The sequence below is a fragment of the Panthera leo genome, chromosome B1 (genome assembly GCF_018350215.1).
Source record: "Panthera leo isolate Ple1 chromosome B1, P.leo_Ple1_pat1.1, whole genome shotgun sequence".
NCBI lineage: Eukaryota > Metazoa > Chordata > Mammalia > Carnivora > Felidae > Panthera > Panthera leo.
Genome location: NC_056682.1, coordinates 179,621,773 through 179,639,828, shown reverse-complemented (window position 1 = coordinate 179,639,828; position 18,056 = coordinate 179,621,773). Strand labels below are relative to the sequence as shown.

Here is an 18,056-nt window from a genome sequence, read left to right as displayed (position 1 = left end):
GGAGACCCTTAGTCTCCCAGAGGTACTGAGGGAAAAAAGCGTTTGTGAATTTAAGTAAAACAGCAAAATCAGATCTTACTAGTAAGACAGAATTCATTATTTGTTGTGCAACGTAGAACATTGAACTGGAAACTTGAGAAAATTAAACTTCTCAGAAATATCTTCTTATTGACAATTTACTGAAAGAAACATCAACAGAAAGGAAAATTCAAGCCATAATACACTAAAACCATTAGAAGAGCTGGCAAAATTCCAATGTGGGCAACTCCCCTCTCATCCTTTATTCTTACTAGTTTCATCAATTGAAACCGATCTTTATTTCCGCTTTGTTGGAGATGGCTGTTTAATAACAGTACGGTGGCAATAGGATACTCAGAATCAGAAAGACTAGACAGAACAATTTTTAAAAAAACAGCAAGTTTTTATCTTATTTTTGGATAGATTATTCTTAGTAGCTATGGATATGTGACTGCCAGCACCATAAGTCTACCGCTATGCATCCATTGATGAGGTTTAAAGACCTGGCAATTCTGTTTTATTTGATTTCCGGATGTGTTGTTTAATTCCGTGAATGAATATACATTTACTAAATTCACCGGCTGTTACAAGTTGTAGGCTTTACATCTTAATCTCCTATTTGCTTAATACTGGAAAGGCCAGACCTTTAAAAAAGTGAGTAAAATTTTGTCACCAAAAGAAGGTCAGGTGCAGAGCCTCAGCTGTGAAACATTTGGTTCTTTTTCAGCTTCCCCAGGAAGCTCCGTTTGCAAAGGAGATAGGAAAAGACCTCAGTCAGTCTGAATCTGAGATTAACTCCCTGCAATTCAGTCACACTAAAGCAGGAAATTGGGCTCAATAAATATTGCAACTAAGTGAAAGATTCCGAGTGGGAAGTTTTCAAGTAAGAGAAAAGTGTTTTACAGACACTCTTTTGCTTTTTACGATGTCAATGAATTTATTTAACCAGATGCTGGTGGGTTATATATACCATCCTATCCATGACTTGATTTTCAATTTCTGTTATTCTGCTCTTTCTCATGTGTCTTCAGAAGCACCTAGAAACCTCTCTTAGAGGGACTTGTGTTTAACAACTCGACAAGTTTTGGACCAACAGGTGATGATATGTGCTGTGACCACAAATTGATATAAAACATCACTTTAAACCAAATTTCTTCAATCAAATATTGGGGAGCAAATTTAGGAGGTGACGATAGTTTCAGGTAGCTTTAAAAAGGTAGATTTTTTTTATGACCGAATGAATCTAATATGGGCAATGATTTTATTTCCACGCTCATATATTATTTAAAGTAATTGAATCTCGTGAGCGACATGGAATGGGGGGCAAGTGAATGTTTTCACGGCGATTATTGGCAGACATTTCCTTCCTGATAAATTTCCCCCGAAATTGAAGTAGAATTTGCATCCAGTTAAGTAACTGTGAGTCCAGTAGCGAGTTTTAATTTTTATGTAGTTTTGAGACCCCACGTGCAGGGTTGCGGGCTCCTGGGCACCGGGCCCCCAACCCCCGCCCCCGCCCCCGCCCCCGCCCCTGCCCACAGCCTCCAGTGCGGAGCCACATCTGCCCGAGGACCCCCGCTGACTTGGCTGCAGCATTGCCCCTTAGGCCCCCGCTGCCAGATCAGGTGTGGAGACACTGCGGAGCTGTCACTCCGCATGGCTTCCTGCAAGTCAGCTAGCTCGTTCCCATCTGTGTTGATCTTCTTTCAAGGTTTTTTTTTTTTTTTTTTTTTTTTTTTCACTGCCTGCCTGGCATGCGTGTATTTGCCTCATAAGCCTCCGTTTGGCTTTAAGACTTGCCTTCCCAGGTCTCGACTCACAATGAAATTTCTCCCTGGGTGTGTTTTCCCATTAGTTGTGCTTGCTGTTATTTCTTAATTCTTAATTTTGAGACGTTTCTGTTTTGAGACATACTCCATCATGCTCATTAGAGCCCTTTTATCTGCTGTCTGTCCCATTTTGAGGATCTTAACGCATTGCCATCTACCATGTTGCGGGTTTTGTGTGCTTTAAAGTTTAATAACTATAAAATGAGATTACTTAAATATCTAATGACTTTTTTTTTTCTTTGCTTTCTTCTTCCCTACTCCTCTTCAGCCAAGAGGTCACTTTTCACGCAGCATTTACTTTTCGGCAAGAATTTATTTGGATGGCTTTGATTGTTAATATTCTGGTAAGCTATCCTGCAAAGTCAGGAATAGATTACATAGGGGATATTTTTAGTCCATAAAGGGCTTTTCTATAGCTGATGTTTTATCATTTGTGCTTTGTACCATTAATGGGCATTTTCAGCTGTACTCTTGATTACGCAGGTAAAATTTAGTCCGAAAGGGCCAATCCTGCAGGCTTTGTTTCTGCAAAACACCCATTGAATTTATGAAGAGTGCTGCACAGATAGTGGTCGGTCACTGGAGTAGGCTTGGGAGATATTCTGAGTTGAAAGATGAAAGGGCAGATGATACAAGGGCACGATGTTCTGATTAGAGGACCATGGACGGCTTCCTCCTCTTGCGGATGAGTATCTTTCCACGCTGTTTTCAAACGATGAGTCTCTGTTCCAAAAGTAGGTCCCACAGATACTGCTAATGCACGAAATTCCACCTGGCCTTGCTTGAAATAGCCCATTGGGTTTTCTTTTCTTTCAAGAAATAAATCATTCTTGTTTTCATGTATTTTGGCAGATTTCTTTCATTAGGGGATTATGATTTGAGACTGGTTTATGACTTCTGCTTCTTAACGATTAGAAATAGCACTGACCGTCTTAGCCTTGTTACCCATGTTTTGTTAGGGAAACTGGGATAAAGTAAAATCGGAGGGAAAATATGAAACTCAGGTGGGAATATAGGGCTAAGTGATCACATATACCACTTTTCTGTCTTTATAGATGCATCCTCCACACGAATACTAATTGTCTGCATCATGTTAACTACCTTTCTAGCATAGAAGTTATAATTACAGTTATAATCTGTGCTTCAGATCATTGGAAATTAGAAGCCTGTCAAAATTAAATGCTTAAGAATGAAAATGGAAAATTGAAGACAATTTATTTAATAATTATGACAAGATTCCATCGGTTATTGCTGAAATGATACAATGAAGCCAATTTTGAGGGAAAAAAACAAACAAACATAATTTATCATTCGTCTTTAAAAAACAATCCGTGTACACTTCAAGACTGATTGTTAAAGAAGCTATGCAAGATATAAGCTTATAAACTTACTTTCTATCACCACTTTTAAATTTTTTTAATGTTTATTTATTTTTGAGACAGAGACATAGAGCACAAGCAAGGGAGGGGCAAAGAGACAGGGAGACACAGAATTCAAAGCGGGCTCCAGGCTCTGAGCTGTCAGCACAGAGGCTGACACCGGGCTCGAACCCACAGACTGTGAAATCATGACCTGAGCCACCCAGGCACCCCTATATCGCTATTTTTTTTTTTTTTTTTTTTTGCCACTGAATCCCAAAAATGATCAGGTGGCTTAGATCTAAGCTGTGACAATTTAAACTGGGTGTAAACATTCTAAATATGGGTCTTCTCTGTTCTGGAAGGTCATGTCATAAATCTTCTTTCCACTGGAAGCTTATGTTTCATTGGCAAAATAAGTTACCCAAACGTCTTAAACAGGACACATGCGTTATTTGATCTGTTTATTCTCACCAGATAGAAATATTCCCCTACATTTCTTATATTAATCTGTAAATCTCATTTTGAACCAATTTATAATTTTGTCCTACATAAAACTGACCATATTGGAACAGTCTTACGTCTGAAAAAGGGTGATTGCGAAACCAGGATTAGAGTGAAACTCAAGAGTTTCTCTTCATTGTCAACGAAACAAAACAAGACCGTTCACGTAAACCCTCACATTCTGGGACTCCATCCAGAAGCTTTTGGCAATTTGGCTGTACCCACCTTCAGAAAACCCATACTTCGATTCTAGAGTTTGGGTACCATGATGTACTCGGAGGATCTTAGCATTCACTAAATAATCAGGGAAGTTTAGAAATGGGTCAGTTCCATTTCCTGGTGCCTGAAATCTGTATTTTCTTCCTCAGGCTCTTTGCTATTCACAGGAGAGAAAAGTGGAAAGTTGTATATATAACTATGATTTTCATTTGATTTACCTTGCAAGAAGACACACGGCTTAAAAAATATTTTGTAGCTTCAGGACTTTAACTAATTTCATATTTTCTTTAATGGTTGCAGCCATTAGGAATCATAAACAAATCGGGAAGTACTCTTTGTTTTGGATTCTCTATGTCTTGTTAAGTCAAAATCTTAGAGGTAACATAAAACAGAAAGGAATTATCTATGACCTGATAAAACTTTCACAGGTTCAGATTTTTTATAACTAAGTAACACATTTCAACGCTAAAACCAAAACAAATATATTTATTTAGTTAGCAACTCTTTGCCTGCAAAAGAAATTAGCTCAAGATGTATTATGTTAGCATGGAACTCAGTCTTCAGAGCTGGATTGGACATTAAACTTCACCAGCACCTGCTTTCTCTCACCGACCCTGCATCTCTTATATCTGTGCGTCCGCTTTTTCTTCCTGCTTTGGAGATGATCTTTTTACTTTTTCTGCTCTCCAAGGTCAATTATGGCGGATAACTCCATACTTCCTGAGTGCACCTAACTACATTTCCATCTGCCTGCAAGACTGGTACTTTTTCTGGGTACCAGTTTCAAATGCCAGAGAGAGAAAATCTAACTCCATCAGGGTTAAGATTTGAATCTTATTTTAATCAGCCATGATCCTGAGACATGGGTCATGAGGCAAAAGGAGTATGCTTAGGGTCGACCTCTGTCGCATGATATTCTAGAAAAGAAGATAATATGGGCAGACGCTGTCAAATAATAACAACAGTGATAATAATAAATAAGCATTTACTGTGTTCCAGAACCTAAACCTAAGTGTTTTACCAACGTTATTTCGTATAAATAGCTACTGGTAAAGCACTGGACACTTAAAGACTGTTTCTGTACACATTATATTGTTAATCCTAACAACCTCCCTATCACTAAATGTTATGATTTTGATTTCATATTGAAGAAACTGTTGTTGAAAGTTAAGTGCATTATTAAGTGACAGAGCCAGAATTAAGATTCATGTCTTCTGATTCTTGATTTAGAGCTTCTTACACTGAGAAACTGCCTCTCTTCTGCATGGTGTCAGTGATATAAAATTTTGTGAACCATGGTGGGTGATCAGACCAAGGATACCCACAGCCCTGTATTAGATACCTAATAGTATCAAGGATCTTACAAGTACAAGGAACCTTGCAATCATACTTTTTTTCTTATTTTTATTCTGTTTTTTTTTTCAATTCTTTCATGTTTACTTTTTATTAGTTTTGAGAGAGAGAGAGAGACAGAGCGTGAGCGGGGAAGGGACAGAGAGAGAGGGAGACACAGAATCGGAAGCAGGCTCCGGGCTCCGAGCTGTCAGCATAGAGCCCGATGTGGGGCTCAAGCTCACAAACCCTGAGATCATGACCTGAGCTGAAGTCAGACGCTTACCCAACTGAGCCACCCAGGCACCCCTTTATTCGTTTTTTCTAATCCTTCTCTCCGTTTTCTCCCTTAGCAGATATGTCACGTATTAATGCATTTAGCTGCAAGTAATTGGTAAAACATTACCCATAGTTAAACGAGGGGCTTATTTTTTCCTTGTAATAAGATTCAGGACGTCATCAGGCAGCAAGTTTTAGTGAGCTTCCCTCCTGCTCCACTGTCCTCAGGTTTGGATATTCCTTCTCCTATTCCCAAATTGGATGCTGCCCCTCTAAGCCCCTCTGTCCCTGTTTCAGGCAGGGAGAAGGAAGAGGAACAAAAAGAAAAAGGAGAAACTTTCCGTGACCACCTTTCTTTTTTATCCTGAGAGGTTCCCTCCACAAAGACTTTTCGCTGTATCTTATTGGCCAGAATTTTGTCACACCCCTTCCCTTGGGAGAAAGCCAGATGGGGGCGTGTTTTTCTTTTTACTTTTGGTAGCAATAGCCTAGGAAGACAAGGGAGTGAGCTAACGTCTGCTGTCTGCCTTAGTGGGACTGGAAGGAGTAACTCAGGCCTTGGGACCACATGCCTGTAAGACCTCCGACAAAGGTTTACTTCACTTAGGCATTTCAGCACTTTCTTTGCTCAATTGAATAACTCCAGTTTCTTTTAACTCTCTTAATAAGATTGCTTTCCAGCTTTTCTCTGACCTGTAGAGCCTCTTTCATTGATTTCTTTTGAACTCGTATCTCTGCACATACCCAAGAGGGTATATACCTACATATTCCCAAGAGGACACCTGAGGACCACCGTGTTCTCTCCATATCCCTCCTTTACATTTTATAGATGTGACTAGAGAGGTCTGGAGAGGCAAAGTTCCATAGGAACTTAGCGAACCTGAACTGCACTCCATGTCTCCTGACTCTCAGGCCTGGCTTTCCTAAGCATGACTGAATAATAAATGTTTGTATTTAAATCAAAATTTGGGAACAAAATAAAACCATATATATATTTTTTAATTAAAGATTTATTTAATAAATTATTTAAATATATATTTAAATTACAATTATTTATTTATTCATTCATTCATTCATTCATTCATTACAGGAAAAAAACTTTTGAAGTCCACACTCTATACTTGCAATTCCACAGAGTACTAGAAAGTGACTAATAAAAGAGGAGGCATTCTTTATTCATTCAAATCAGCAGATGTTTACTGAGTCCCTGCTATGTGCTGGGCAATATAGAAGCCATGGCTTCAGCTGTGAACAAGAAAGAAGAACGTTTTGCCCTCAGTAGAGTTTAGGTACCAGATTATATTTAATGCATGCATTGATTTCCATACACTAATTCAATATATAGTAAGGGCGTACTCTTTGAAAACCCTAAATGGTCTGTTCTAGGGACATGATACATAGCTTATGGTAAGAAAGACAAGATTCCTGCTCTTCCTGAACAGTGAAGCCAAAAATTATCCTCTTTTGTAGGGAAACACAATAACTCAGATATCATCCTCTCGCTACGGCTTATTAATGCAATGAAGTAAAGGCACACACATACGCACAGATAATTAATTGACAGTATCTTAATCCGGGGATTGGAGCAGATTCTAGGCTTGTTTGAATTTTTCATAGATACCTTTTGGCTGAATGTGAAATTTAGTTGGATTTAAAACTGGATCTAGATCTCAGTTTAAATGCATCGGACTGAATTCTAACAACTTTGACTCTCTGTACCTTTAGTCCTTTGTTTTATTGAATTTAACTTGAATGAAATCTTTTTTTTTATTTGTCTAAGTCTATTTCTGTCCAGTAAGGAAGTTGAAATTGATTATGCCTTGACTTTGTGGGCCATCAGAGAACCATGACATTCCAGGGTATTGATTTTGTGGTGTTAAAGGGTGTCAGATATAGTGTTAAGGTGACAAGAGAGAACTGGGTTTCAGATTGTAGACCATAAGCAGTCTTGGCTTTTGCTGAGACACGACTAGCTTCTTAAAGTAATGGAAGGAATTGTAACTCTTAGGTAATTTTTATTGCAGAAACTTGGAGAGATTTAAGCCAGAATTGTGTAATCATGCACACATGGGAAAAAAAATAAGTTTCACGTGTGATACATATATACGCTGCATATCTACAGATACACAATTAAGAGGATGTGTATATGTGTATATCCAGAAAGTCTGCTCTCTGTTGAGAATATTGAGGAATACTTCAAGTCAGTATGGCTGAATCTTTTAAAAACATATTTCTTCTCACATTTTGGAAGCTGCTTAATCATTATTTGGCATTTTGTTTCCGCTATGCTTTTATTTAGTCAGGTACTGTGGGATATGACGCTCATAATTCAGAAAAGCTAGAGGTCTATAAGTGTAACACTTGGTGATTTTTTGTTCCCCTCCGGGACAGAGAATGTTGACAAGTACATTATAATAGGTGCTACAGACATGGACTGAGGAAGAGTAACCATGGTCATCTTTCAATGTCTCATTTTCCTCTGGATTTTTTTTCTTTTTCAATTTAATGACCTTTAGTGAGTGCATTGAAAATAACATTTTGATTATAAGATTATTGTGTGGAAAACTCTACTGAGTTAAGTCCAAGTGTATCTGTGGAAACTAATCAGAAGTGCACCAGATTCATTGACTTAAGCCAATCCATCACAGTCATTTTTTAATTTATTTCCACATGTTCTTCCAAGTTCCCATTCTTGAGGAAGACTTTGACCTGCAAAAAAAGAATGAAATGCATTTTATGATGCATGTTTGTTCTGTTTTCTAACAACATAAGTATTTTGCTTAAGCAGATTTGCTAGGAAGTGACAGCTTTGAAAAATTGGACATAGGAGCGGCTGGAAACATTTCAGTTCCAGGCAATCTAAATAGTGCAGAGGGGAAAATGAAATATCACCGTGGTTTAAAGATGACAGTTTTGTCAAAGATTCCCTTTCACTCTTTGGCTTAAAACAAATGGAGTAAATCAAGTGTATCTGTTCGAAACATACATGTGCACTCGCGGAGGAAGCCCTTCCTGGGAGTTATTTCTTTAGAGAGAACCAATGAGAGAAGTATCTTCAAAAAATGTATCATGAGTTGGGAAGACTCATTTTCTTGGCCTAATGATGAGTTTGGCATGTTTTGCAATCAATGAGATTTCACAAGGACTGCCTTTAAGAAGAGAGGAAAATTTACAGGCTTAACACTGAGTATAGCGTTACTTACACTATTGGAGGTTCTTCAGAAATGTAATGATATAATTATTATTTTGGGATGTGTGTGTGTGTGTGTGTGTGCATGTGTGTGTGTGTAATAGAGAGCAAGCAAGTAAAACAGAGGAAGGGTTTCAATAAACCTAAGATTAGATGCTTAACTTTTTATGGATATATAAAAAATATGATAATATTCTCTAACTAAAAAATGGTGGGCATATTTGAAAAGGTATAGCAAGTTTGACAAGACCTATTTTTGAGAACAGTGTTATCACTGGGGCACCTGGGTGGCTCAGTCCCTTTAAGTGTCCGGCTCTTGGTTTTGGGTCAGGTCATGATCTCGCAGTTTGTGAGTTCAAGCCCTGCATCAGGCTCTGAGCTGACAATTCAGAGTATGCTCAGGATTCTCCCTCTCTCTCTCTCTCTCTCTCTCTCTCTGCCCCTCCTCTCCCCTTCCAAGATAAATAAACTTAAAAAAAAGTGATTCAGATAGTTAAGCTCAAATTTTCCAGAAGTCTACACTATATAGATTATGTTTCTTTTAGGACAGTCTTAAATGAATAGCGATCACATTTTAAATTCTTATTTAACCAAAGAAGCACTGTTCCTTTTCTCATATGTCCTATGCACAGTCTGTAATATGCTTTGGGGTTTATATAGTAAGAAAATCGCTGGTAATTTCTGTCTTTCACATTCCACAACTACTCAGTGAACTGATTGAACGTTCACAGGTTGTTCTGTTTTTGTTCTGCTATGTAAATGAATGTATATTTCAGTTATAATTTGTTTCAACTCACTTTTGGCAAAAGGGGTTATGTTAGGACTGTTATGTCCTGAAACCACTTTCACTTAATATGACATATTCATTAATTCCTGTTCATTGTGTGCTTAATTTGTCCCTTATCAAGGAGATAACTAGTAGTGTACTTTGTCTGGATTATTTCACCTAAATCTGTCCCATAAAAAAGATTGATTCATTATGCTTTACACTAAAAAAAGAAAAAAAAATCTTACAACATGATCTATTTATACATTTTACTTCATTTTAGGGCCTATCAGTTTTTCATGTTAATGGGATTGTCATTTTTATATATGGTAGGATTCTTGGTAAGGTTTGGCTCTGAGCCAGAATATTACCTATCCTCTTAACTCTTTGGAAACGTTGACTTATTTTCATTGCATTAGTGCAGGCTTCATTTTATTTCATGTCCAAGATGACAAAGGTCACTTCATTAGGCACTCCGTTTGCCTTTCTTCCCTGTAGTTTTCTGGTATCTTACACTAAGTATCATAAAAAAAATGTTCTGCTTCCATTAACAAAAAGTGAGCAGAGAACAAAAAGCCAATTATTTGCAGCACATAAAATCCTTATGATAATTTGGTAGACTTTAATTAAACTAATACATCACACTGCACGTATAAGACAAAGGAGCAAAAGAGAAGCAAATAATCTTTTTTTTTTTTATTCTGTTAAGAAACACCATATTGGTTTTTGATTAAGTGCTTTAAGACTTGTGACCTATTTTAAAGAGTAAGATTTACTGTCCTTTTCATACAAGGCATATTAGAAAAGTTCTATATGATATGAATTGGGACCACCCTCCCCTCCAAAAAAAAATTCTGAAAGGTAGCTATAAAACCAGCTTGGCTCGATTTTTATTAATTTCGGAGGATTTTCCAAATTCTTCAAAATAAAAAGAGATTCTGCAAATTTAGTGCATGGAGACATGTTTATATTACAAAGAATTTTGTTTTGGTATTGAAAATATTTTGTTGTATGTTTTGCATTGCCGTCCATTCTTTCTTTGATGAACCCACTGTCGTTACGAATGTGAAGTGTACCGTAAATTAAAAAGGTTGTCTTTTGTAGTTGATGGATATTCTCTGCATTTCACAACTGGCGTGTGTAGTGGAATTAGAGCTACTGTGTCTTCGTTAAATAATCTCATCCCAAAATCTTTGACTTTTTTTTTGAGTTGTAATTTCCATAATTTAAATAGAAATAAACCACTGAATTGGGAGTGGGGGCATTTAGTTTAATCCTAGGCCTGCAGCGTGATACTGAATATGTGTTGTCACCCCTCAGGGCATCCGTATGATCACTGGCAAAATGCAGTTTGGTAGGAGGTGATTCTAGGTGACTTCCTTATCTCTGCAATTACATTTCGTCAATAATTATTAATGCAATGTCTTTCTGTGTACTCAAAGTCAGTGTTTGATCATGATCATGGCAATCCTTACATTGGTGCCACAGTAGTTACAAAAGTATTTATGAAAACATTTCTGGAAATTCCTCACTATCGGAAAGCATACATTTTTGAAGCTGGTCAACCAGAAGTAACATTGAAAGATAATTATATGCAACTTAGAAATTCCTCTGTTATTAACGAAAGGACCACACAATCACTGTACCAATTCTTAACACTTCCAACATCGCTTTCATAAGCAGGAAACTGGATGGCTGGACTTTGTAAGTTTGTCCTATCTCACATTTACTTGTTTCAAGACTCAATTGACTCCCTGGACATTTTGCTTCATTCCCTTGTTAGTGGATCAAACTCTTAGTGAGTTTATACATCACCTGGAAACATTTTGACTCCTTTCTACCCCTTTCTATGGGTGTTTAAAGATCTCCCAAGTAGCTCTCAATTTTTCAGGCACACGATTGCAATTTCAGTGGCATTAAACAACAGCCAAGCTTGCTATTATTCACTTCATCTTCTCTTTAACATCTAGTCCCTGTCCGGGCAGCTTCGTGCTTTGGCACATGAATAGTAGCCACTACCGCTTTTGTTTCCCAAGGCGGCCAATTGCCGTCTGAAGACAATAATGAGGATAGTTAAGTTTGCATCAGTTTATATTTTTATTGAGCTTTAAGAATGGAAATGCATTAGTGCTCAGCTTTGGCCAGGTGTAGCTGGAACTGTAGAGCTGGGATCCATTTTAGTGCTTTTGCTTGTAAATTGAGTTCTGTCACTCCCTGATTTAGAAAAAAAAAATGTTTCTTTAAAATATTTATCTGGAAGAAAAACAAGAAAAAATAAAATTATGAATTAAGGCACGTGTGATTTAACATTTAAGAATACGCTGTTCTAGAACAAGAATCCGCAAATACTTAATGAGTTTTAACAAACAGTTGTTTTCATTTCATACTCTGGCTTTTGACAGGTAACTTAATTTGTGTATTTCTTTTTTTTTTTTTCTTTTCAATGAACTAAGGGATTGTATTTCCTTTTTTACATTTGATCCTATGAATGAACCTTTCATCTAAAGTTTGGAATACATAAATTATATTTATTTTAATGCAGTTAATTTGCATTTACAGTCAGAGGTTTAGTTATTGAGTTAAAAATTACCTGAATTGTCATTTTCTTTAGTGGGTAAAGTCAAGCATAGTCTTCATTCTTTTATCAGATGGTATAACTATTTCTAAAATGCTAGCATGAGGCTTTTATAAAGAAGACATCTTTGCAGGCGATATACATTGGCTTTTCCTCCCTGAGACCTTTTGCCACTCACAATTCACCCTAATTTCTATTTATTTATTTATTCATTTAAAATTTATTTTATTTTGAGAGAGTGAGAGCAAGTGCAAGTGGGGGAGGGGCAGAGAGAGAGAATTCCAAGCAGGCTCAGCACTGCCAGCATGGAGCCCAGTTTGGGGCTCAAACCCACAAACTGTGAGATTACGACCTGAGCTGAAATCAAGAGTTGGACGTTTAATTGACTGAATCACCCAGGCACCCCTGTTTATATATTTTTTAATTACGTTTTTTCTTTTTTGATTACTGAAGTAGTACACCATTGTTATAGCAATTTAAGTATAGAAATGGGTGTCTTAGAATGTAGAAGTCTGCTATAAACTCCACCCCCAAAAGACAATCAGTGTTTTAAAAAATAAGTATATTGCTATATTGGTTTTAGACAATGTTAATACAATCGACCCGTGAACAACAGGGGTTTAAACCGTGTGGATTCACTTACAGGCGAGTTTTGCAGGACAGCAGGATAAATGTATTTTCTCTTCCTTACAATTTTCTTTTGTCTGTGTATTTCTAATTTAGGATGGGCCAGAGGGTTTTGTTATGGTTTTTGTAATTATTCTATTGGTTCTTTCTACATGAAGACTTGCTCTAAGGAGAGAAAGTACAGAAAGTACGTCATGATTGAGTTGAGTGGAATTATAGAAATGTCTGGTTTAGGTAGGGGAATCAGCTCACCGTCTCCCGACCTCACTTTGTATCTGCCTCATGGTTTTGCCTCTTCTTGTGCAGTTTCCCCTCATTTCCTTAGATCTTAAGCTTACCCTTCTTCTAAGACTCAACTTAGATCCCATTAGTCAGCAAGCACACAGCCCACTACCCTCACCATAGTCTCTTCTCACTCTTTGGAGCTCTCATAGTTTCACCTACTTGGTTCTTCTCCTTTCCTCCCCACTGTTAGTAGTCTTTTATATGTGTGTGTTTGTATATCTCTTCAAAAGATAAATAAAAACTTCCCCAGAACCAAGACTGGTTGATTTGCTTTGTATTTCTCTCCATGTCTTCTGCAATGCTTCTTACATGATGGGGCTCTATCACCTTTGTCATTCTTCCTAACTCTGAGATTCCATGATTGTAACAGTCTGTCAATAAATATTGATTGCTTGGCTGTCCAACCTAAGGCATTCTTTTGTTAGGGCCTAAATCATTCATTTTTTTTTTTTTTTTTTGAAGTCAGGGCACAGTACTTATGATGAGGAATTGGTATGATATTATCTATTTCCTTTCCTTCCATGGCCAGTTCAGTGGTTGACTTAGAATCTAAAAGGCTTCTTTTCTTAAGCACCTAGTTCAAACAGTGCTAGCAAATGGTCTGTGTGTGTGTGAGTGTGCACTTTCACATGTAAATGAGGCCTCCCTGTCTTTGATTGGATAGAATTTGCCTTATTTGTCTTTTTCTGTCGTTGGCAACGTAGACAACTTTTGTGTATGTTGAACTTTGTTATGTGTTCAGAAATTTAAACAATTATGATAGAATCCTGAGTATGATAAATACATACTTTAGGAAACTTGCCTAAGTTTGTTTATTATGCCTTAAAACATGGCAGAAATGGAGACATTTGCAGTTATAACTTCTCTGTTTATTTTTAAAAGATTCAAAGTCAGATAAAAAATAATCATGAAAAAAGATAATGCAGGGAAAAAACATTTGGCTAGAAGCCAAAAGTCTTGTTTTGGGACCCTGATTCTTTTTTGTGTGATGTTCTGTAAGAAGATTAAGCTCTCTGAGCTTCAGCTCTTTCATATGTAAAATGAACAAAATTGTAGTTTCCACTTCACAAGGGATTTGCGAGGTAAAATCATTAAAGTGTTATTTTGTAATAAACACCTATACAGGTGTGGCAGTAACTAATAATTATTATAATTTATGGTTTGGGATGCATCACTTAAAAAAAGGAAGTAGGGTGGCTCAGTTCGTGGAGCATCTGACTCTTGATTTTGGCTCAGGTTGTGATCTCACAGTTTGTGAGTTCGAGCCCCATGACGGGCTCTGTGCTGACAGTGCAGAATCTGCTTGGGATTCTCTCTCTCCTCTCTCTCTCTCTCTCTCTCTCTGTCCCTCCCCTGCTTGCAGGCTCTTTCTGTCTCTTTCTCTTAAAAATAAATAAGCATTTTTAAAAAGTAAATAAAAAAAATAAAAATAAAAAAGAAGTAAAAGATGAAAATACCACCCAGAATTGCCCTCCTTATAGTCTTGCATTCACCAAACCCCATGTTTGCCTGATGTCTCATTTTACACTTCAGATGATTTTCCAATATTTTTAAAAAAGTAACAGATAAACTTTCAGTATTGATAGGTGACTCTGCCCTGGTTTAGCTTCTGTATTATACGTGTATGCTCTAAAATATGAACATCAATTTCCTGTTCCTGGATTGTAGAAATTGCCATCAATTTAATTTTCTATGCTATGGAAAAATATGTGCTTTTCATATGACACCTTTTCCTTTTCTCTAGATTGGAGTGTCAGTGAAGGACAAAATAATGAATATTCATAGATCTTTTACATATTGCCAATTATATGAAAACACATTCAACAGATACTTGTACCTAATCTACACCAATTCCATAGGTGCATGATTTAGGTTTGAAGCATACCTAATAAAAATAAGTAGAAAAATAGACACATATTCCTTTCAAAATAAATATTTCTTTTTAAAAAAAATTAATTTTATTTATTTCAAGAGAGAGAGAGAGAGTGGGGGTGGAGTGCAGAGAGAGGGAGAGAGAGAATCTCAAGCAGGCTCCACACTGTCAGCACAGAGCCTGATGTGGGACTCGATCCCAGGAACCGTGAGATCATGACCTGAGCTGAAACCAAGAGTCGGACGCTTAACTGACTGAGCCACCCAGGTGCCCCCCAGATATACATTTCTTTATTTATGGTTTTAAAGTGTTTGTTGTTGTTTTTAGACTTAATAAGGACATTTCTTAAAAAAAAAATTCTTTAACATTTATTTTTGAGAGAGAAAGAAAGACAGAGTATGAGCGGGGAAAGGGCAGAAAGAGAGAGGGAGACACAGAATCCAAAGCAGGGTCCAGGCTCCGAGCTGTCAGCACAGAGGCTGACACGGGGCTCAAACTCGAGGACCAGGAGATCATGACCTGAGCTGAAGTTGGATGCTTAACTGACTGAGTTACCCAGGTACCCCAACCAGTATAAGGACATCTCTGTTCCTATGTGTGAATGTTCAGCGTATTCTTGTACCTGAATCTGAATCCTATTCTTACTGTCTCCATCATTCACTTTCTTTCTCTTAGCACGACTCACCAGCTATTGGGAAGTCTGGAAAAGAAGAACTTAGGTTTTAGAAGTTAACTTTTTATGGATAAATTTCATTAATTAAATTCCCAGCCTATTTCAGTCTCTTTGGTCAGGAAATGGAAACTGAGTGAGATATAGAGATGGTCTTGTAGAACGTGTTCCAGAATGACTTGGTATCATCTCGTTCTGTGTGTGTGTGTGTGTGTGTGTGTGTATGTGTGTGTGTGTGTGTGTGTGTGAGAGAGAGAGAGAGAGAGAGAGACAGACAGAGAGACAGAGAGAAAGATACAGAGAGCCAGAGAGAGACATATTGACTGAGATTTAGAACAAATTGAGGAGCAAGGCTGAGAGGCAGAGACAAAGGCTTGTCTATACAACTTCAACTGAATTGGACCTGACTGAAAGATTGGTTTGGTTGGATTTACCAGAGCCTATCTCCTCAGTGGCAGTGATCTGAAAATTGCTTCCAGGGCCATTTTAATTAGCTGATTCAAATCAAAGCAAACACTTCCTGGTGACCTCCATTTTTACCCTGGCCCTAGCCAATGACAGTTTTCAAAACGGTGATTCCTAAGTAGTTCTCCATGAACTCAATAAGCTATCTGAGGTATGCACTTTTGCTTTTAAACATTAATCTTTAATGCTAAGGGAAGAATCCATTTTTCTTGGCTTCAGTGACAGGTGAATGTTAGTGCACAGATGCATTTGTGCAGGGGCTCAAAACTTAAAACCACAAAAACACGAAACCTGCTCATCCATAGTTAATTTATGAAATGAAATTTAGGAATGGAGTGTCATTCTGCAATATCATTTTAATATGGAGATTTCATTGGGCTCCATGGCAGTATGGTTAATTTATTACTTCGATGCATTTTATTTCTTGGGTGTGCTTTTAAGTTAAAAGTATGTCAGGTCTTGTAAATAGAAAATGAAACATTTGACACCTCTGATTTCCTATATTTCTTGTGATTATTTTAATTGTTTACTCATTTATTAAAAACCTTGTGGGCAATTTTGCATAGTGTATTTCCTTAGAGAAAAGAATGACTATTATATGGGATAGATTAAAAAGAGATGGTAGTGAAATTTTAGAAATTTTAGACACATAATTTAAGACAGAATTACAGAGGGGAGAAAAGGGGGAGAAATAATATGCTATTAAAATAAAAAAGCATTTACTGCAATTCAAGAAAGATCTGTGCCATAATCTATCATACGACAAATAATCGAAAGTCAAAGATAGCCATATGTCTTCAAAATATCTGGATTAGGCAATAGTAATACTGTGCTATGACAAATAATATGATTTCCTTCATTGGTTATTCTCAAACATGCGTTCATTCATTAAATCAATTTTCACTGAAGGCCGACCAGGTGCCAACACGGAGACTGCACCAATAAACAGAATGGACATGACATTTGCCTTCAGGGAGCTCATTGTAGCCTCGTACGGGATGTAAGGCTTAAATGAGTAACTTCACAAGAGTAGTTAAATATTTGATAAAGTCTATGGCAACATATCACATACAGTAAGAGCCCATAACAGGAAGGTCTAATGTCTTGGCATGCATTACAGCTATATTGTTGCAGTTGATTTGGGAATAGAAAAACAATATCTGAAACTTGCAAATGTTGAGCTTTCACTTGTGTCCAGGCAGTTTTGAAATGAAATGTGCAGTCATATAGTTTGTGTAAAATAAGACAAACTATGTTCATCTTAAACGTACAATTTAAATTAGGAAGATGCACTTGTCACTGATGCCTTCATAGATGCAAGCTGCTTGTGTAATTGGACAGAATTTCCCAAGTTATGGTAATGGTTAGAGCTGCTTCAGAAAGAAAAAAAAAATATTCTTTTTATTTCTAGGAAAAGATAACAACTGATTCAAAAATTAAGACATTTTAAAGCTGCTTAAATTTATACAGCTAATATTGATAATCTGTGATTAGAGCAATGCTTAAACATTTTCTGTCCTTGAATATGAATAATTAATTTCAACATTAGACATTACTTGTTTTTTGTTTTTTTTTTTTTTACACCAATTACTTTCAAAAATGAATTGGTCAATTATTCAGTGGTATAAATCATTTACTTCTTTTCTAACTTCGATTCTCGTGTGCTGATGCATCGTTACTTTGGAAATTGAGTGGAATATTTGTTTCTCTTTTCTGATTCTAATTCTTAAAGATAAATACTTCTGGTAGTGAACTGTAGCATTCTATTCTATGGAGGTGATTTATTGGCAATGTTCAAACTTACTAAATGTTTTACTAACATCAATTGTGCTATCAAACTAGAAGACGATACTCTGTGTACCTTCTGGCACTGAGAGCAGAAATCAGCCACTTGGTCAGTAGCAAGTTCAGAGAAAAAATTAACACTATTTAAAACTGACATTAGCAAAATATTTTGAAGGGATATTACCATCACTTTATTTGTGCAAAGTAGATACAAAGTTGGAAAACATTGTCCTTTTAGGGTCATGACTTTGAAGGGGAGAGTTATCCATCCCTGACCTGAG

At 36.9% G+C, this 18,056-nt stretch overlaps 1 protein-coding gene across 2 annotated transcripts in view; it reads left to right on the top strand.

The window, feature by feature from the left end:
* Positions 1–18,056, top strand: part of PCDH7 (protocadherin 7) — a 419,531-nt gene that overhangs the window by 45,809 nt on the left and 355,666 nt on the right. The window lies entirely within an intron of this gene.